The sequence below is a fragment of the Mesoplodon densirostris genome, chromosome 11 (assembly GCF_025265405.1).
Source record: "Mesoplodon densirostris isolate mMesDen1 chromosome 11, mMesDen1 primary haplotype, whole genome shotgun sequence".
Lineage (NCBI taxonomy): Eukaryota > Metazoa > Chordata > Mammalia > Artiodactyla > Ziphiidae > Mesoplodon > Mesoplodon densirostris.
The window spans coordinates 97,182,189-97,203,543 of NC_082671.1; the positions used below are offsets into that span (position 1 = coordinate 97,182,189).

Genomic DNA, 21,355 nt, shown 5'->3' on the forward strand with positions numbered 1-21,355 from the left:
TGGTGAGAGGGGCTTCCCTGGAACCACTCAGAGAGTATGGTAGGTGTTCCTGGGCCGCAGGGACTGTAGCCCACAGCATGCCTGAGAGAGTGAGAGCAGCTGATGACAACAGACCAGAGAGTTGCCTCTGGGCAGTAACTGCACCTGCCCAGTATCAAGTTAAGGTGTGTGGATCCTGGGGACTAGTTGTAGAAACTATGGCTGTGAGGTCAGCCTGCGGTTGTTTTTAAAGGGATTCCACTCGAGTACACGGTCCGCGGGGAAAGGAGATGGCAGGCGTCTAAAGCAGAATGGAGAGGCTCAGTCAAAGCTGAGGCCCAGCCTATGATAAGAGAGTTTCAGCAGAGGGATCTGGGAGGAAGTCCCCAGGGATGGAAAGGTTCCCTGGAGAAAACGTGTGAGTGCCTGTTGGGGAAAACTTTTCCTGTTTCCTATTCCTCCTTCCAGGAGCCTTCCTGCACTGTAAGTAGCCAACCAAAGGCACACAGACCAATGGGGATGCAGAGGCAGGAGAGTTTTCCCTTTAAATCAAGTTTAAACTTTGACTATAACACAATAACGTATGTTTAATTTATTTTCATTTTTTAACGTCTTTTTTGTAGTATAATTGCTTTACATTGTTGTTAGCTGCTGCTGCATAGCAAAGTGAATCAGCTGTACATATACATATATCCCCATATCCCCTCCCTCTTGCGTCTCCCTCCCACCCTCCCTATCCCACTCCTCTAGGTGGTCACAAAGCACTGAGCTGATCTCCCTGTGCTATGCGGCTGCTTCCCACTAGCTATCTATTTTACATTTGGTAGTGTATATATGTCAGTGCTAATCTCTCACTTCGTCCCAGCTTACCCTTCGCCCTCCCTGTGTCCTCAAGTCCATTCTCTGCATCTGCGTCTTTATTCTTGTCCTGCCCCTAGGTTCTTCAGAACCATTTTTTTTTCTTAAATTCCATATATATGTGTTAGCATACTATATTTGTTTTTCTCTTTCTGACGTACTTCACTCTGTATGACAGACTCTAGGTCCATCCACCTCATTACAAATAGCTCAATTTCGTTTCTTTTTATGGCTGAGTAATATTCCATTGTATATATGTGCCACATCTTCTATATCCATTCATCTGTCAGTGGACACTTAATAACATGTTTAAATCATAAATTAGGTTGTGTTTATGACTTGAAGTGAGTGTAGGACTATTAACTAAATAGAACTTGTAAAGTCACAGGCTGGCCCAGGACGCCATCCAAATAGGGAAAGGAACAGCCCCACTGAGCAGGACTGAAAGGAGAGAAAGAGACAGAAACCAGGCTATTCTGTAATTAAATCTGATGGCTTCTGATTAAGGTCAGTTAGATAAAGAATCTTGAATATAGAATGTTCACCAAGCTATTAGTATTCTTTTTTCTTTACTCTGAAAGCCTATTTTCTTATCTGAAAAGTAAAAAATTTGAATGCGAAAGAATATTAACAAGTAAAGTTTAAATATTTAAAGTCTCTGACCCAATAAAAAGAGAGCCATCATTACTTCCAGTAGTAAGGAGCTCACTACCTCATTAAACTATTAGAAACCTACAGATGCTACAAAGTTTGTTCTTATATCAAAACAAAATCCATATTCATGTAATTTCTATCCATTTGTTTATGTTTTATCCCCTGGAGGAACACAGATCATGAAATTCTGTGGTTTTCAGGTTTTCTTCTCTCTTCCACATAATGTTAGAAAACAGTTACATCTTCCCTTATTCTTTATTTTCAGCCTAAATATTACTGTTTCCTTCTACTCTTTTTCATATAATGTATCACACTTCTCATCTTGATCTCCCTCCTCTGCAGGTTTTCCGGTTTGTCAATCTCCCTCCTCCTGAACTGAACACAAGGCTGGATCTAACCTCAGAGCAGAGCTACTTTAGCCATCATATAATGTGCGTATTAAGTTTGTGGTCAACTCAGACGTCTCAAGTTATTTTCTTAGGAAATAGCCCCCAAAGTCAAGCCCTCTTTATTCTGTACTCATACAGCTGGTTATTAAAAAGTGAAGCAAAAAAATGTACTTTGTTATATTCCATTTTGTCAGTTTTACCCTAGTGTTCCAGGCTTCTGAAAATATTTGGAATCTCTCTTCTGATTCAGACCGATTTTTTAGAAATTATTTTTTCTCTATCCCAGCTTTGGCCATTTGATAAGCATTCTACTAATCTGCATTTAAGGCACTGATTTAAAAAAAATTGAAGAGGACGATTATTTTCCAATGAACATCCTTGGGTGTGTGGATACTTGTGCACACTCAGTGCATTTCACCACGGCATATACTCCAAAGTGGAATTATTGGGTGATAAAATATAAGTATTTTCATTTTATTAGACGTTGATAAATTGCACATTTTTAAGACGTTAAATACAATTTGGTTACAATTAACTTTCTTTACATGAGGGAGTTGCTGTTTGTGAAGTCACAGTTTACACTGACTGTGTAAAACAGGTCATGGAATGCACGTGACAATGACACCCAGGGTGCAGGGCTGGACGAGCCAGCTGCACGGTCCAGATTCCCATGAAGGCAACAGCGCTGATCCTGTCGCACTGGCCTGCACCATGATTTTGGCTTTGGTCTGACCTTGTTTCTGCCCACATTCTAAGCCTGGTTATTTGGCTTTATGGTGCTTCTATGAGCTAAAATTTATTCATTAAAAAAATTCCATTTCTGTTTAAATGTAAGGCCAGAATCATTTTCTGTTGCTTACGGCTAAGAGGATATCGCAACTCTTTTCCTATTTCTACTTAAACGCTCCTTTCCATTTCTTTCCCCAGCAGTTTCAGAGTAAGAGTTCACTCTTCTGTTAATACGCGTATTCATACATATTCGGATACTCCCGCAAACTGAACAACTGCTATCCCAAATGAGATCCAGTTTTTTTTCTATGAATGTCCAGGCTGCTTCTTCAGGTAGGAAATTCAGCAGAATGGGGTTTGCCAGCCTTCCCACACTCTGTATTCTTTCTTCTCTTCTTTTGTACTCTGCTCTTTGTTTCATTTTGATTTTGTTTCCATGCTTATTTCTCACACAGGCAATGAAATAAAACCCAGAAATAAAGGAATATGGTATCAATGGCCGTTAAAGTTAGCAAATTTAGCAGTGATCAATACTTGGAGGAGAAAGTGGCATGTGGATGAAAAACACACTGCAATTCTTTTCCTGTTGGAAGTAAATATTTTCAGCACCACGCTTAAATGGTAAGTCACAAAAGTAAAATAATAAGAATGCATTACATGCTTGTCCTGCTGGACTTAAGCTCCGTTCTGGCTCCTTTAGTTTGCTTTGCAGATTTATACTCTAATCCACTGATTGTATATCTCATAATTTGTTTCTCAAAGGACAATTTTATTTCCTTTACTTGCTAGTTTTTAGGAAAGGGAATGTCATTTTTGGTACACAGCTGCATTTTAATAGGAGAATTTTACACAAACATTAAAAAGTGGTCGAATTGGGAGTATCTCTAAAAATTCCGGTCACCAATTCTAATGTGTGCATGGGGGGTTTCCACACCACCAACAAGCAATTCTCTGACATCATCTGCATGGCCTACACTTCAACTCAATTCTGACCCTCCCTAGAGAACAGCTTGAGCTCCTACAGATTAAGGGCTCAGTCCCACAAGACCCCCTTCTCTCACATCAGATGCCAGTCACAAGCCCAGGTTGTTACCTGTGCTTCTGACCAACCAGCTATGGATTGGAGGTTCCAATGAACATCTCACAGAACTCAGAAAAACAATTTACTCGCTAGATTACTGGTTTATAATTAAAAGGTATAACTCAGGATCAGCCAGGTAGAAAAGAGTGTAGGGCGAGGTATGGAGAAATGGTGAGTGTGCCGCTTTCTCCCAATCTCCACGTGTTCACCAACCCTGAAGCTCTCCAAACGCTGTCCTTTACGGTTTTTATGAAGGCTTTATTACATATGTGCGATTGATTAAATCACTGACCACTGGTGATTGATTCAACCTCCAGTCCCTCTCTCCTCCCCAGAGGTGGGGTGGGATTGAAGTCTCCAACCCTCTAATCACTGGGTTGGTTCCCCTGGCAACCAGCACCATCCTTAAGTGCTTACAAAAGCTACCTTATTGACATAAACTCAGGTGTGGTTGAAAGGGGTTTGTTAGGTATATTAAGACACCTTTATCACCCTTATCACTTAGGAAATTCAAGAGTTTTAGAAGCTCTGTGCCAGAAACAGGGACAAAGACCAAATACATATTTAACCATAATATAACATTCTTGTTAGTTTCCAAGAAGTTGTATCTGAAAAGACTGAATCTCAGCATTAGGTTACCCAATAAAAAAGAAGAGTATCTCAGACCAGAGCCTCTGGTCCTTACATCCTCAAAAGGCTTCTGAACAAAGCATCTAATCTGAATCGCTGAGGGTAAGCCTCTGGCATCTAGTTTTTACAAACCGCAAGTCATTTCACTGCACAGCCTCTGTTGACAATTAGTGACCTAGTAGAAGGTTAATAACAAACACTGTGGTGGACTTACTGGCATTGCTGGCCTGGCGTCCCTTCTCTCTCCTGGTGCAGCCATCCTGATTTCCTTCCTGGGAGACACGCTCCTCCACGCACAGCCAATGATTCAAAAGGGGCTGACCCCAGGCTGCCTGCTCCGGGGGTGGGGGGAGGGTGAGATATGTAACTCAGGTTTAGCCAATCCATAGTGATTGGTGCAGGGATAGGTATCTGACCCAAGCAAACCCTGTAAGCCTTGATTGCAACCCTTCTGTTAGAACTGTGGGTGAAGAGATTCATTCTTCCCCCTGGGATTTCATTAGGCTCATGCGCCAGAATCACTAGGATCAGCTAGTGACCTAGAATTGCTCGGTCAGCTTGAGGGGTAGGGGCATGTAGAGGAGGCTAAGAATGAAATCAATTCAGAGGAAAGCAGAACAAGAGTGGGCGAAAGGGCAGAGGGAGGGCAAGAGAGAGTGAGAGAGCAAGAGAGAAAAAGCTAGAGGATTATATTGGTATTTGAGGCCCTGAATCCATCTGTATCTGAACGAGATTAGCCCTAGGACTTTTCAGAGCCATAATGTGTCTTAGTCTGCTCAGGCTGCCATAACAAAATACCATACACTAGGTGACTTAAACAATAGAAGTTTATTTCTTATGGTTATGGAGGCTGGGAAATCCAAGATCAAGGTGCCAGCAAAGTAGGTTTCACTTGAAGGCAAAGTAGGTTTCACCTGAAGGCCTCTTCTCTTGGTTTACAGGCAGCCTCTATGCTGGTGTCTGCATGTGTGTGTGTTTGTGTGTGTGTGTGTGAGAGAGAGAGAGAGAGAGAGAGAGAAGAAGAAGGAGGAGAAGGGGGAGGGAGAGAAAGAGAAAGGTCTCTGGTGTCTTATTTTAAGGACACTAATCCTATCATACCAGAGCCCTACCTTTATGATCTCATTTAACCTTAATTACCTCTTTATAAGCCCTATCTCCAAATACAGTCACATTGGGTGTTAGGGCCTCCACATTATGAGCTTTGGGGGGATAAAATTCAGTCCAAAGCATGACACAATAAATTCCCTCTCTTCCTTTATTCTGAAGGCATTGGGTTGGATTTTCAGTCACTTAATATGACAGAGTTCCTAATGCTATATAGCCACTGCTGTTGACTTCAGCACTCAACTCATTCCATTTCTGTCCCATGAGTCTGCCTTCCTAAGCAGACCAGTGCAGTGGGCAACAAAGCCTTTAGGACCGAAGAGGCCTTCTAGTGGGGAGGTTCAGAGCATGGTCTCTGGAGTCTGGGCTGGGTTTGAGCTCCAGCTCCGTCATTCACTTAGCCTCCCTCTGGGTGTGTGAACTCACCTATAAGTGGTATAGACAAAAAGGCCCTACCTCTGGAATTATTATGAGGATTTGAGGCAGATTTTTTTTTTTGTCACCACAAAGGATGTCAATAAACATGCACACGTTCTTACATTGACAAAGAACACAAAATGAGATTTCTCTAATGTGCAGTGATTTTAGGGTAATTTCAAGATACCACATCCTTCCAACACAGTAAAACAAAATAATGACCTTTGTGAACAGGAGACTCTGAAAAAAAAAAAAAAAGAATGTAAGGAATACATTTAAATAATTTAGGTCACAAGTGATCCCATTCACTTTTGCAATGTGGTGCGTGTTGTATTCAACCTCTGTAAATCATTTCTAGTTCTATGAAGAGGGCCATGAAGTCTCCATACTCATTGGAAGGCCGTGGGTAGCTTCTCAAAGTATGGTTCCTAGAGGCACACTGGTGGGGATCACACACATGTTCACAGTAAAGATTCCACTGCCCACCACCTGGAGTTTTTTATTTACTGGGTTTGGAGTGGGGCCCCAGTAGCTTCACATTTCAACCAAAAATTCCCAGGTGGAATTCCCAAGTGAAAGCATTGGAGTTTGTAAGCTTGGGACTAGATTGGGGGTCAGCCAAATTCAGCCTTCCACCTGTTTTTTATGGCCTGTGAGCTAAGAATGGTTTTTACATTTTTAAATGGTTGATAAACAATCAAAAGAAGAATAATATTTCATGATATGTGAAAATTAAATGCAATTCAAATTTCAGTGTCCATAAATAAAGTGTTATTGGAACACAGCCACACCCATACATTCTGTATCTATGGCGGGTTTTGGGCTACAACAGCAGAGTTGAGTAGTTGCCACAGAAACCATCTGGCCACAAAGCCAAAATATTTACAATCTGGCCCTCTATAGGAAAAGTCTGCCAACCCTTGGACTAGATGGTCTCTAAGGTCCCTATCATTTCTGAATGTATTTTATTCACTGTCTTATTTACCTCCTTCCAAATGCAAATGCACTGCCAAACCCTAGAGCTGGCACAGACCCCTGGAGGTGCAGAGTGTGGGTGGAGATCAGACACCGGGATGAGTTATAACTTAGGAGGCAATGTGAGCCACGTAGAATAAATTACACATTAGCACAGTCAGAAAGTGAATACAACTGCACCAGCTAATCCTTTCATGCCACATTACACGTACCGGGCTCTGGTTACAGTGCTCCCACACGCTGGCTCAGGGAATCCTTGCAACAACTCTGTGATGTAGGTGCTATCTTTATCCTCCTTCTATAGTTGAGGAAACTGAGGAATGGAAAGGTTAAGTAACTGGCCTAAGCGTACGTTATTCTAAGTAGCAGAGTGGGAATGTGAACCGAGGTAGTCTAGCTGCAGTGTCTGGGCATAAAACCACTAAGCCATTACTGCAGGCGATAAGGTAAACGTCATTTAAAGGTAAAAATCACCACGTTTGGACTCATATCTCAATTCCAGTTTGAAAGTCAGGGTAGTGGGATGCTACCTTCTGGTGAACATGACCTCACCTTTTTACCCAGGGTCACAAGGTCAAATATCCTCAGGGCCGGTTGGGAGCATCGCTGAATGAGGAACACTGCCTTCACAAACACAGCTGTTTTTCTTACTTTGAAGAGGACCGTGGAAACATCCTTTTCATCACAGGAAAACAGCTGTGTGAGGAGTGATGGTAACTGGCAATCAAAGGGCAAGGAAACAATCACGTGTGGTGAGGCCTGCGTGTGGCTGGAGAGGAAGCGCCCCATCGAGAAAGGGCCTGCTCGTCCCCTCTAGCTTCTTACTGACATGTAGAAATGAGGGCAATCCAGATTTGGGTAGTGTGACCTCCCAACATTTCAGAGTTCAGCAATTAATTCAAATATTAAAAACAAAGAAAACACACTGTCTGGGCCAAACAAAATAAGATTTCAAGTCACCAGTGTGGGACCCATGCTTTAGTAATTTTCTCTTTAGGCTAAATCATCTTAGTGCGAAGCCTTTCCAAATGGATTTGTAGGCCCAGACCTTTAATCAGAGCATGGCTGCCCCTTGAACTGGTGCCAAGTTTTGCAGTCAACTGTAGTTGATGAGAGCTACAAAGTTACCTTCAGATGTCCGAGTCCTACCTGGCAGATACTTATGCTGTGATCAAGCTTAATGCCCTCCTTATGTATGTTACAAGAAATGTCTGCTTTATGTTAGTAGACAATCTTTACCAGGACTGGCAGCATTGATAAGTGCTTTTCCTTAATGGAAGAGCATATTTTCATAGCTTTTCCAGGAGTATCTTGGTGCTTTTAATGGAACCATGATCCATCCCCTTAGTTATTCTTCAATCACACAATGCTTATTTCATTGAATATAATGGCTCATGCCCATTCACTGATGGCCCCCAAATAAAAGCTCTTTTTTGAAATTTGAAAGTGCTCCAGAGTAGAGTACACAACAAGGAAAAGAACAAAACAGAAAAATGCCAGTTGTTCAGTTGAAGCAAGAAAAAAAAAATGTTCGGAGTACTGTAAACTTGAGTGATAAATCACTGTTAATAAAATAATTTAAAAACTATCCGTCACTCTGACAATCTGAAATGGTATTTAAATCGTTTAGACATTCTATGAAAAGTCTACCTAAAGAACTTTCAGATCCCATAGGAAACAATTTTTTTATAAAACAATATTTTAAAATATTTTCCGTGAGATTCTACACAGAAAAATAGTGCCTTAAATGGAATTTCAAAATCAATCAAAATTTATTGCTCAAATTTGACGTTTATGTGTTCCAGTTGGAGTTCATGGACTCTGCACCAAGTAAGCATTATTTTGAATATTTTCAGTTACTTTAATATATAGTGTCATAAATAAAGGACAAATTGTCTTCAGAGGCCTACCTAGGAGTTTGGAGTATGAAAAACATGACACTTTGGCACTCAAAAACAATTCCCAAATGAAAACTAAAGGATTATATAGAAGCACAAACAGGACACTGAATTAAGAAAATGCGAAACTTTACAAAACATCAATTGAAAAAAAAATCACAAAACACTTAACACAATATGGTATCTTGGATTAGATCATGAAACAAAAAGACATTAGTGGAAAACTACTGAAATCTGAATAAAGTCTGGAGTTAATACTAATGTACCAATGTTGGCTTCTTAGTTTTGACAAATGCATGGTCTGAATGTAAGATATTAACATTAGAGGAAACTGGGTGAGAGGTATATGGGAAGTTCATTTTTGCAACTTTTCTGTAAACTAAAATTATTCCAAAATAAAAAGCTTACTTGAAAAAAACCCCCACAAAACTGGTAGGAGTATTAATCTGGGCCCTTAAAGCAAACAACAGAACAGGGTAGGCTGATCAAACTTACTTGCCATTAGTGCCATCTGTGTACGCACGTGTGGGTGGTGTATGTACATGTCAGGGGACAGGTGGGCATGTGTGAACACAGGTAACACACTTCCATCTTTTTCTCAGTTGACAGTCTGCTACTCCAAGCGTGAAAGGACAGAAATGAGTGCGGGAAGTGAGTTCCTAAACATTCTATTAATAAAAATATGTATAATAAAACATTAATACAATATATTAATTATATTTATATAGACATTAGTAATTCCTGTGTTAAAAAAGATAGGTCATTGTAATTGGACAATGTCCAACTTTGGCTCTTTTGTGTGTTTTTGAGTTTTTTAAACAATTTTATGTCTTTTGGTTGTATCTTTAAAAATATATACCAATGAAAAGGATTTGAGTTTGTTTCCAGACTCTATAAAGCACACTTTTATACTCACTTCTATCCCTTCACCAAAGAAGCTACATTGTCAGGTTTCCCTTTTGCTGTACAGAACAGAGGTGTTAATGAGGTCGAGTAGACATATACCAGCATGTTAAAAGTAACTTGAATAGGTCTGCTTCGGGGCAGGATGTAGGAGGTCATAGTAAGCCAACACTTTTACTGTAACCACCAAAAAAAGGGCAAATAAACTACAAAAAAAGCACATATTTTAAAAGATATCAGAAAGTAAGGAACTGGCATAAACAAAAATTCCAGAAAGAGGACAATCACTTCCTGAAATAAGCTGGCAGTTGTTGGCCATCATTTTCTTTAAGGTCTGAAGATTGATCTTGGCTGAGCCAGGGAGCTTCTACTGGGGGAAAGAGATCCTAGCAAATCTTTCGGCTTTCTTCTGGGGCTAGAGGAATCAAAGGGAAACATGAAGGGTCTCAGAGATAGATGATAACAGTGGAGCATTTGAAATGCAAGTAGAGAACCTGAACTGTGCCCAAAGACGTTTTGATATGGTTGAGATCTCAAGAATCAGGATTGGGACATCGGGATCCAGCTGACACAGATTCTATACAGAAATGAAGGGTGGAGCAGATCTGAGATGGCCGATTCCTCCTACTTCATCACTTCCTATGACTCCAGCAGCCAATTATGACGCCCGTCCACCTCTGCACCAGCACCAATTCCTGTGTCAAAAGTTCAAGCAAATGGGAACCAGCAGAAGGGCACCGGGTTCAGCGGTGATGGTGTTGTGTAGTGAACCAGAGCGAAGCTCCTTCCTGGAGACTGAAGGAACCTCAGATGGAAGCACAGGGTGAGCTCATCTACAGATTTACCATTGGGTGCTTAGAAGTTCCATGGTTCACGAGGAAAATGTGTGCCAGTTGTCAATTTGACTCCATCCCTGATGACATTAACACCTGATTTCTGTGCTAGGCCTTCAACACTCTGAGTTAAATAGATATGACTTTTTCTCACTCAGTAAACATGAGTTGAGGACATTTGCCTTGAGGGAGCCAGAATCCTTAATTTTTGCATGAAGTGCGTTACAGAATAACAGAGCAGCTCTGTGCTGAAATTGTCCAAAGGTAAGAGAAAAGCAGCGCTGCAGCTAGTGAGTCACATATGGAATCTTTTCTTGATGGATTCAGTCACGATTTTTAAATTTGTTTCTAAACCCCACTATTCTTGGCATTATTCTAATGTGCACTGTTCTAAGAAGCTGCGAAGGGAAGGTCAAATTCTAGTTTCTTGCTGTACATCATTTGTCATCATAAAAGAACAGCTTAAACCTGAGTCAGCAGGATCTGTTAATTTTAGTGAAATTGAAGAATTAAAACTCCATGTCATGAAAATGGAGTTTTAGGAAATATTAGGAAATATTTTATCCCCTTTATTTTGTCCTCATCTTGATGTATAATCAGCTGCATTTAAGTTTGGGGTTTATTTATTGAAACAAAGCAGATATAAGGCACATGATTTAACCTATAAACAATTTCAGTTTGGCCTATTTGGCATTCAAGGTGTGTGCTCAATTTAGAATGGCTTCTGCTCACTCAAATCTCTCTCTCACATGCTCAGTGATTAAATATTTAGATTTACAGCAAGCTCTTGACACCACCATAAAAAAGGCCACATTTAAAAGAACTGCAAAGTGCCATAAAGACCTCAGAAAATCAAATATAACCTGAGAAACACTGTCAATATATGGGAAGACAGTATAGTGTATATTTTTATTTTGTTTTGTTGTGCTGATTATGTATACTGAGTTCTCATAAATGAAAAGAAGTCATATGTTCTAAAAAAAATCTGTCAAAGTAGCCTAGATTTATATGCATCACATTGTTTTCTTTAATAACAGGCTCAATTTGAATTTTGATATAAAGAATTAATAGAAAATTGGGGCCATTTGGGGAGTTAGTCTGTGGCAAGTTTTTCTAGTTACAAGGAAGCATTTAATTTATACACTTTTATTCTAATAAAAGATGCTAGTAGAGGAAAATAAAATACCAGACATCAGTAAATGTGATATTAGCAAATATAATTTCTATCATTCACATATAAAACAGATGGTATGTAAGAATTAATATATTTGAACATCAGCCCACTTAGAAATATTATCTAGATTTAGTAATTTTTACAGTGCTTTCTTCACATGGGTCAGCTGGAAAGTCTAAATAGTTGCTATACATTAAAAATATAATATTAGTTGCAGATAATTTTTAGAATCAACTCAATCTTTTACACCAGTTTAGGTTCCCCTGTTACTTCCTTTCATAAAATCCTGTTTAGCTCCTTCATTTTATTTGTTAAATTATAATAATTGACTAATTAATTGTGTAACTTTTGTTGTAGTGCCTTTCTTGTTACGTTCTGGTCTCCATGAGAGCTGAGACTATGTTTCTTGTTCACTATGCTAAACTTAATATTTAGTCCAGCGCTTAAAACATAGATCTGTTCAAAGAAGATGTTCTTAATGGATAAAGGACTGAATGACTGGCACCAGCACTGGGCAAACTATGGCTCAACTCCAGCCCACTGCCTGCTTTTCACCGCCTGCAAGTTAAGGAGGTTTCTTCCATTTTTAAATAAATCTACTTTTCAAATGGTTATATAAGTGCCTAAACAGTAACCTCAGTTTTGCCTGTTGGCCCATAAACTCTACAATATTTACTATCCAGCCCTACAAGAAGAAAGTTTTCTGACCTTGATCTGGATCAGCACTGTTCACTAGAACTGTTGTGATGATGGGAATGTTCCATAGGATAGCCATGGACCACAGGTAGCCAGTGAGCACATGAATTTGTCTGGAACTGTTTGCACAGAACTGAACTTTTTATTTTATTCCATTCCATTTTAACTAATTTAAATAATCCCACATGGCTAGCAGCTAGTGTGTTAGATGGCAGTAGACCTAGAGATACAAAAGAATAAACCTCATGTGAATACAGCAAATAGTTACTCAGAGATCAAGTATATCTTCAGAAAAATATAAAAATATGCACTAATCTAGTAGTTTAGTTAGTCTTTCTGGCAAAAAAAAATAGAATATAAAAATAAACTAAATTATCTACCGGTAGTTCATTAAAACAAACAATGTTATGACAATACTTTTAAAAAGCACAAAGGTAAAAATTAATTCATTTAATTTGATAGTTACACAGAAGCTCATTTAAAATAAGTGGTGGTTCTTCATCCTATGAACTGTAGTTGAGAAAAGAGCTCTTTTAGATAAGGAAGATAATGTTAATGTTCTATGAACAAATAAATGAAGAATACTGCTTTAATGAAGATTTTAAAGTTTTTCTTTGCTTTATTGAAGGACACACCACTTATCTGCAAAGAAATTCTTGAAGTACATAGAATTCTATTAAAGCAAAACGTTCTATAGAACAGTAGGAAGACATTAGAGCCCATAAACAAGTAAAATCAATGATATAATCTGATGTTATCCTCAAATAGCATTAAAGTAGGTATTAAGGTGGATTGAGGGCTTCCCTGGTGGCACAGTGGTTAAGAATCTGCCTGCCAATGCAGCAGACACAGGTTCGATCCCTGGTCCGGGAAGATCCCACATGCCGCGGAGCAACTAAGCCCGTGCGCCACAACTACTGAGCCTGCACTCCAGAGCTCGTTAGCCACAACTACTGAGCCCATGTGCTGCAACTACTGAAGTCCGTGTGCCTAGAGCCTGTGCTCTGCAACAAGAGAAGCCACCGCAATGAGAAGCACGTGCACTGCAATGAAGAGTAGCCCCCGCCTGCTGCAAGTAGAGAAAGCCTGCCCGCAGCAATGAAGACCCAACACAGCCAAAAGTAAAATAAAGAAAATAAATAAATTTATATTAAAAAATTGGATTGAGAAGATTCAAATGGCTACATGAAGTTTACAACACCCACATTAATAAATGATTTCAAGTCTTTAAGTTGAGAAGCTCTTAAAAGGAAATCTGAATTTTGTGCTATTTAGCATTGAAATTGTTTGCTGCTGTTATTTATAACACTTGAAGTTAAAATAATTAAAAACTGGAGTAATCTCCTTTTCTTGCTTATGCTGTTTCTGACATGTCTATGTATGAAATAATATCTCCCTGAGTAAAACTACTTTGGCTGCCCTCTTATTTCAAATGATTTTATCATTAGGGAAAAATCTGAAATCACAGTGGACAAATAATCCCTTAATGCTTTTCCTGGCTAGCAAGTAATTTGTCAAAACAATCCAACTTCCAAATGGCATACAAAACCAATAAGATACTGAGCCAATACATCTGTTCCTCTCTGTATTTAGAGTATGGACAAGTGCCTTTCATTTTGGGTGGAAAATCCTGATTTTGGATTCTTTAACGTGACAATTTAGCTCTAGGAACAAAATATCATTTATCATTTCTCTTTGATAAAACTTTAGAATTTTTTAAAAGTCGGGTTTTATTGAGATACAAGTCACATGCAATAATATTTACCCTTTTAAAGTGCAGTTCAATAAATTTTGACACACACGCAAGTTGTGTGTTCACAACCCAAATTAACATGAGACATTTTCATCACCCCAGAAAGTTCCCTTATGCCCCTTTGTAGGCAATGCCTCCCTTCACCCACAGCCCAGTGGCAACCAGTGACTGATCTGTTTTCTGGTTCTACAGTTTTGACTTTTCTAGAATGTTGTATAAATGACATATAAGTACAGCATGTACAGCAGGTGTCTAGCTTATTTTGCTTAGCCATTTACTGTAATGCTTTTGAAATTCATCCATGTTGTTGCTGGTATCAGCAGTTCATTGCTAGCTGTTGCTGAGAAGTATTCCATTGTATGAAGGTACCACAATATTTTTATCTATTCTGCTGTTGATGGATTTTTGACTACTATGGATAAAGCAACAATTAACATTTGCTGTATGGACCTCTGGTTTCATTTCTCCTAGGAAAACATCTATGGAATTGTTGGGTCATATGCTAAGTATGTTTAACTTTATAAAAATCTGCCAAATTGTTCTCCAAAATAACCGTATCATTTGCATCTCCATCAGCAATCTTTAAAGCTCGGGTTGTTCTACATTGTCTCCAACAGTTAGTATTATCAATCCTTTTAATTTTAGCCATTCTAAAGGGTGTGTAGTGATTATCTCCTTTTAATTCATCTTCTCCTGTTGATTAATCATGTTGAATAGTTTTACATGTGTTCATTGCTGTTTGCATATCTTCTTTGGTGAAATATTCGTGCAAATCTTTTGCCTTTTTGCTGAGTTTTTGTTTTAATATTTATGTACTCTGCCAATAAGCTCTTTATCAGGAACGTGCTTTGCAAATATTTCTTACCAATCTGTGTCCTGCTTTTCATTTTCTTAAGTGTCTTTTCAAGAGCAGACATTTTAAATTTGATGGACCAATTTGTCAGATTTTTTGCTTATGGTTTATGTTTGTTTGTGTCCTAAGGAACCGTTCCTTAACTAAAATATTTTCTCCTACATTCTATTCTAGGTTTTTAGCTTTCTCTTACATTTAGATCTAAAATCCATTTCAAGTAACCTTTTGTATGTGATACATGGTAAGGGTTGAGTTTTTTTTTTCATTTTGATACCTAATTATTTGTTAGCACCACTTGTTGAAATGAGTGTTTTTCCCCTTGAATAGCTTTGACACCTCTGTCGAAAATCAACTGCCTATATATATGTGGGCCTATTTCTTAACTCATTAGTTTGTTCCATTCACCTATTTAACTCTCTTTAAACAAATACCACACTCTTGATTACTATAATTTTATAGTAAGCCTTATAAAATTTTACATTTTAAATATATAAAGGAATACTGATATCCTTCATAAACCTAAGTACTCCTGAAATAGTTGTTTATCATATAGTGTAGGTAGAGGCTTACACTGATTTGGGGAGATATCATTCCTCTAAATATGGAAGAATTGCTATTCATAGTTGTTATTTTAGGTGGTCTGTTTTCCTGTGTTCTACAGGTAGAGGGTATACTGAACCCAGGGGATCCACAGATAGAATTCAGGGCATCCATGATCGTGGATCTTGGAGAAAACCTATTACTTTATTTTCACTAACCTCTGATTGAAATTCAGTGTTTCCTTCTATTATAAACGTGGACAAAAAATCTCAGTATGACTGGTAGTACCTGAAACTCTTGCCAATAGAAGGTGCAGATATCTTCATGTCACATTACAGCTGTGGCTGATATCTTCAAATATTACTCACATTTATTGTTACTTCAAAATCATAGTAGTTTTTATTATTTATTTTAAAATATTTATTTATTTATTTGTTTGTTTTTGGCTGTGTCGGGTCTTAGTTGCGGCACACAGGATCATTCATTACAGCACGCAGGCTCTTTGTTCCGGCTCGCGGGCTTCTCTCTAGTTGTGGTGACTGAGTGGGCTCCAGAGCATGTGGGCTCTGTAGTTATGGCACATGGGCTCTGTAGTTATGGCACATAGGCTCTCTAGTTGCGGCATGTGGGCTTAGTTGCCCTGTGGCACGTGGAATCTTAGTTCCCTGACCAGGGATCGAACCCACGTCCCCTGCATTGGAAGGTGGATTCTGAACCACTGGACAACCAGGGAAGTCCCCATAGTAGTTTTTAGAACTGCTACTTGATCTTATTGTTTAATGAGTAATAAATACACATATTACTAAATTATCATTTTTAAAAGCTCTGTTGTTAACTATCTCTATATGATTGGCTTCCTTTGTCAAATTATGTATTTTACTGTATGTTAAAGAACATTGCTTGAGAAGGGGCCCAAGGGGGTCTCTGGCACAGAAATGGTTTAGCTCTGCCCTCTGTATTCCCATTTCATAGACTTACTGCTTAGGCTGTCCTCCAGCCTGAGAGGTCCATTCAGAGTGTCTTTTATGCTTCAGTTTAGAACACTGCAATATTACAAGCTTTGGGTTATTTCACCTTATACCACATATAATATAATTACGATATATAACATATTATATATTATAAAGGTTCAATAAACCTTAATTAAACATGCGAGACTGAACAATGCTCCACGTCAGAATCTGGAGGTTCAATGGTGTTTCTCATGGTTCCTGCCTTTGAGTCATTCCGGCCCAGAATTGCAGGCAGATAAGTAGGCCTGGCAATGTACTGTTCCCGTGCTCTCCACATGGCAGCCACCTAGATGATGTTCTTACTCCTCACCTGGGTGGCGGTGGAGGTGTAGGCAGAGTATCAGCCACTGCTTCTCACAGGAATTGACACATATGAGGAAACCTAGAGAACAAGAAGGCATTAACCAGAATGGGAGGAGACTCACTCAGAGGAAACCTGTGCAAGCAGGAAACTTACCTCTGCCTGCAGCCTTGGGGCAGAGGAATGGCCAAGGGGGGAAATATGCATGGCCTGCCTTCCAACTCCCCCGGATGTGTCCGGGAAGACAATCCTTCTCACCATGCACAAGTCAAGCGGCTTCCCACTCTTGATGAGAATATTCAGCTTGCATTTACTATTTTAGCCCGGCAGGCGAAAGTTCTTTCTCTCAGGCTCCCTCTTCCCCCGACAGGAGTTATTAGGTGCAAAGCCCTTGGCCGACGCAGCCCTTCTGGAAGGGCCCCTCCCCACTTCTTGTGCCTTCCTCAGCGCCTATTCCACCCAAGAGCTCTCTCAGTGTGCATCCTTGGCTTCAGCCAGTTCCTTCCCTCCTGGACTCGTGAGGGGTACCTGAGAGCGTGCTTAGATACCATGATACAAATGGGAGGGACACCTGTGGACAGACTCACCGTCCCAGTTTCTCCTCCAGCACTTCAGCCCACGGGACCCCGTCTAGAGGGAAAGAGGTCTTCTCCCACCTGGATTAATTATGAAGAGACATTCCCTCAAGCCTTTCCTGCCTGTGTCTGCTGGGGCACTGGGCCCATTCCTTTGTGATGGGCTCTATTTTTCACTTCGCTTACCAGGGTCTAAATGGAGCAAATTCCACCCACACATCTTGGTAAGATAGGGGTATAGATGAAAAATCTTTATATTTTTGAGGGTTTCTGTTTACTTGAGGAAGTTGCTTCATCTTGCTCAGTTATCCTTATGGGAAATAGGCTGCCTATCTTTGAGGGGTTCCTGCTTCCATTGCTGAAGTGATATTATACTTTCTGAGGAAGAGGAAGCCTGTAGGCTTTCTTGCCCTCTGTAGGAGAGGTATTTTTTGTTTGTTTGTTTCTTTTCTTTTTGGAGGACATTTTAAATTATGACCATAATATTTCATGGCTTCACTTACTGGGCACTATTCGATCCTCTCAGAGGACAGGATAGTTTCCTTCCCCCTGGAGGATCAGTGTATTTATTTCCTTCCTTTCCTCGCCAGCATGCTCTGAATGCTTTCACTGCTAGGCACAGGACAAACAGTAAAAATGATAGATTTCCTGCTCTTCTAGGTCAAATAGAGGAATACAAACATTTTAAAATTAAGCGTGATAAAGTGATATTGATGTTGTCACAGTCATCTGTGCGGAGTACCACTGGAGCCTAATAAAAGAAAAGTATTTAAATGTGGGGGCGGGCTCATAAATACTGAAGGACAACACAGGAAAGTGTTGGCAGGAAGAGAAAGGGATGCTAGCCTTCCTGGAAGCAGGATCGGTGAGAGCAAAGTCCAGGTGGAGGCAACACTTGAGATGCCGTGGGAGTTGCGGCAAGTCTGGATCATTCGAAACTGGGGTTAGATGGAGTGCAGAGAAAGACGATACGAATGAAGTAGGCAAGGGAAGCATCATGGAAGATTTGGACGCCCTGCTTAAGAGTTTGGATTTTCCTGTCAGGAAACTGGAAAGCCACAGAAGAGTCATAAGCAGGGGTAGGAGACTAATGCCAAGGAAACCAAAGGGCAGTTATGAGGCTCTGAACTTAGTAGCAGTGGGACTGGAGAGGAGGGGCAGTGAGGAGAAAGGTAGGAGGTCGAATGAACATGACAATGTTCCAATGGATTGGAAGGAGTGTGAAGTGTAGGGTGATTATAGTTTTCAGCTGAAAGTTTACTTCACTGAAAAGGAGTATTAGAGGAAGAGTAGGTTTGACCGGAAGTTTAATTTTAGACATGTTGATTTTGAAGTGCTGGTGGAATGCCCATGGGAGTGGCAGTGTCCATCAGGCAGATGAATAAACAGGTCTAGAGCTCAGGAGAGAGAGGTAGCCTAGAAATTCAGATCTGAGCATCATCAGATACAGGTCCTTTTGGAAGCCAGGACCATGTCCCATGCAAAGTGTGTAGAATGAAAAAGGCCCAAGGACAGAGCCTTCAATGGAAAAGACTAATAGTTAAAGGACAAATAGAGAAGAGGCTTCAAAGAAGGCAGAGAGAGAACAGATAGTGGAAGGAGAACAGTCTAGGAGCAGTGGCTCTTTTGGCTTCTGGTAAGCAACTCTTGGGGGTCAGATGTTCTCTCCATCTCCCTGAATCTTACGGCCTTTCTGTTTCTGTGTATCGGCTTTATCTCTTCTCTCTAATGACCTCTTTCTCTGCTCAGTTTCTGACCCTCATAACTTTGGCTTCACATGGTCAAACACTGCCCCTAGAATCTCTTTATATACCATGAATTTTCAACTTCCACCCCATACTTTTGTCTATTTCAAACTCCTGAGAAAGGGAGAATCTGATAGGCCTAACTTTTCTTCAGGTCACATCAAGGATCTAGGTTGCCTTGACCAGGTGTGTACTCATGCTCCCACCACCTGCGGTCCTGAGAGTCTTGGGTATAAAACATGGCTGTCTGTGTTACCCCTTTGACAGGAGATATGGGCAAGGAGAAAAAAATGTGGTTAGTTAGGCTGAATGATATCCGTAGTTTTAGAAAGCTTACGGAAGGGGTTCCTCAACAATGGCAGACACTGTAGTATAGTCAAGAAAGTATCCTGTGGATCTGGTGATGTGGATGCCAGTTGCTGGGATGGGGGGAGGGATCTGGCTGCTGTGAGTTGGCAGTGAACGAGGGAAGGAATTGGAGACATAGAGCTGTGGCTTCCCCTTAATCAGGATCTTTACCTCAAACTTTATAATATAAAGGAAGGGGGGTGATGTTGATACAGGACGGAGTCTAGTGGTGGTTGTCCTTTCTTTTCCGTCTCAAACATATGATTATTATTTAGTTATTTACCCTTGTTCTGTACTAGAGCAGTGGGTTTGGACCTATGAACACAGATAACAGAACTACCCTTAGAAAAAGGAGAAGGGATCCCTTTGAATGAGACCGTGGGAGGGAGGGAAGGAGAAGTGATGTGGGTAAATTGCAGGAAAGGTAAGAGGTTGGCAAAGGGCACTGAGGTCCACTCTGTGAAGTCTTTCCCACTTCACTCCCTCACTTCTCCTCTCCTCCCTAAGAGTTAACTGATAATTGAATGATCCTGCAGATTCTGAGATATCCTAAACAGATCCCACAGAGAATCCAAAGTAGGGTAACTGTCCTGGTCCTTTAAGACTGAGCAGGCTCTGCTGTTGAGGGAAGCACACCAAGGAAAGCCAGGCTGCTAGTAGGCTTGCTTTATGGTATAGCTTTCTTTGGAATCATCTGTAATGCTGATCGATTAGCAGGGGTTTCTGTCAGCCCTACCAGCATTCTGGGGCAGCCCACCCAGTCTTCATTCTGCTCCTCAACCTAGCGATGGCCATGGTGTCATGGGCTACTTATAAGATATCATAGAACTCACTGACTCTCATTATATAAACTCTCTCATTATGTAAATAAAGGAACTGAGACCTGAAGAGGTGAAGTGACTTGCCCAGGGTCACATACTTGGTGGCAAAACCAGGAATAGAACATAGGCTCCCCAACTCAAGGCTCAATGTTATTATTATTATTGTTCTAGCGTGATCATTTTCCCACTAATTGCTTAATATCCTGCCAATATCCATTATGTGCTCAATGAGAGTCCTGTTTTTTCCTGAGAAGGTGATATTTCAGGCGGGTTGTGAAACGTGAGCAGAGATCACCAGGCAAAAAGGTAAGGCAAAGGGTTTGACTTGGGCTAAGTGTGCAACATCTACTGCCTGGGATGAGGTAATTATCATGCACAGAGACAGAAAGTGACCATCAGAGGCCTCTCATGGCCTCTGTTTGAAATACCAAAAGCTTGGAACTACATGCCTTCACCTGGCCATCCTTCCTAAGTGGACAAAACACATGCACCACCCATCATCTTGTCCATTCATGCTCTTACATGTAACCTACTGTGTTCTTCCCCCTTCTCACTCATTCTCCCATTGCTGTGATCCTTTCCACCGAGGGCTTCTGGAAATCCTTATCTAGAGAAAACCCATGACCCTATACTATCACCTTATTCACCAAACACCTACCACCCTGAAGCTTGGTTAACTCTCAAGGAACCACTTGCCAATCTCTCCAGTGCCGGATGCTTATTTTCTCACATCACATGGACCATGAGGAGAGGCTGGGAGGCTGAGTGGAGGAGAGAGGGGTTAGCCTTCCCCCTGGTCCCCACTCTCCGTCTCATCGTAAATTCTCCACTGTTGAATAAAAGCTGGATGTTAGCTGGCTATAGCAGTTGCCATCTAAAAAATTCTTTAACATTTGAAGGAGATTTAACATTTGTCTGTTGTCAACTAATGTTATTTTCCTAGATAATCTCTCTGAATGACATTTTTTTTCAATACTCTTCTCTCTCTAGATATGCTTCCTCAGTAACCCCTTGAACAGTCATGATTTAAACAACCATTAATAGATCTTGAGCTCAAAGTTTCCTATGGGTTCTAGGTTGCATATT

General features: G+C 40.4%; 1 protein-coding gene across 3 annotated transcripts in view; it reads right to left on the reverse strand.

Annotated features, from left to right (window-relative positions):
* Positions 1-15,469: 15,469 nt before the first annotated feature.
* The window catches only part of METTL25 (methyltransferase like 25), a 117,781-nt gene continuing 111,895 nt past the window's right edge, over positions 15,470-21,355 (reverse strand). For all 3 annotated transcript variants that reach the window (XR_009533832.1, XR_009533831.1, XM_060113727.1), the window contains one exon: positions 15,470-16,861. The gene's annotated coding sequence lies outside the window, so the exon portion shown is untranslated. The remainder of the gene's footprint in view (positions 16,862-21,355) is intronic.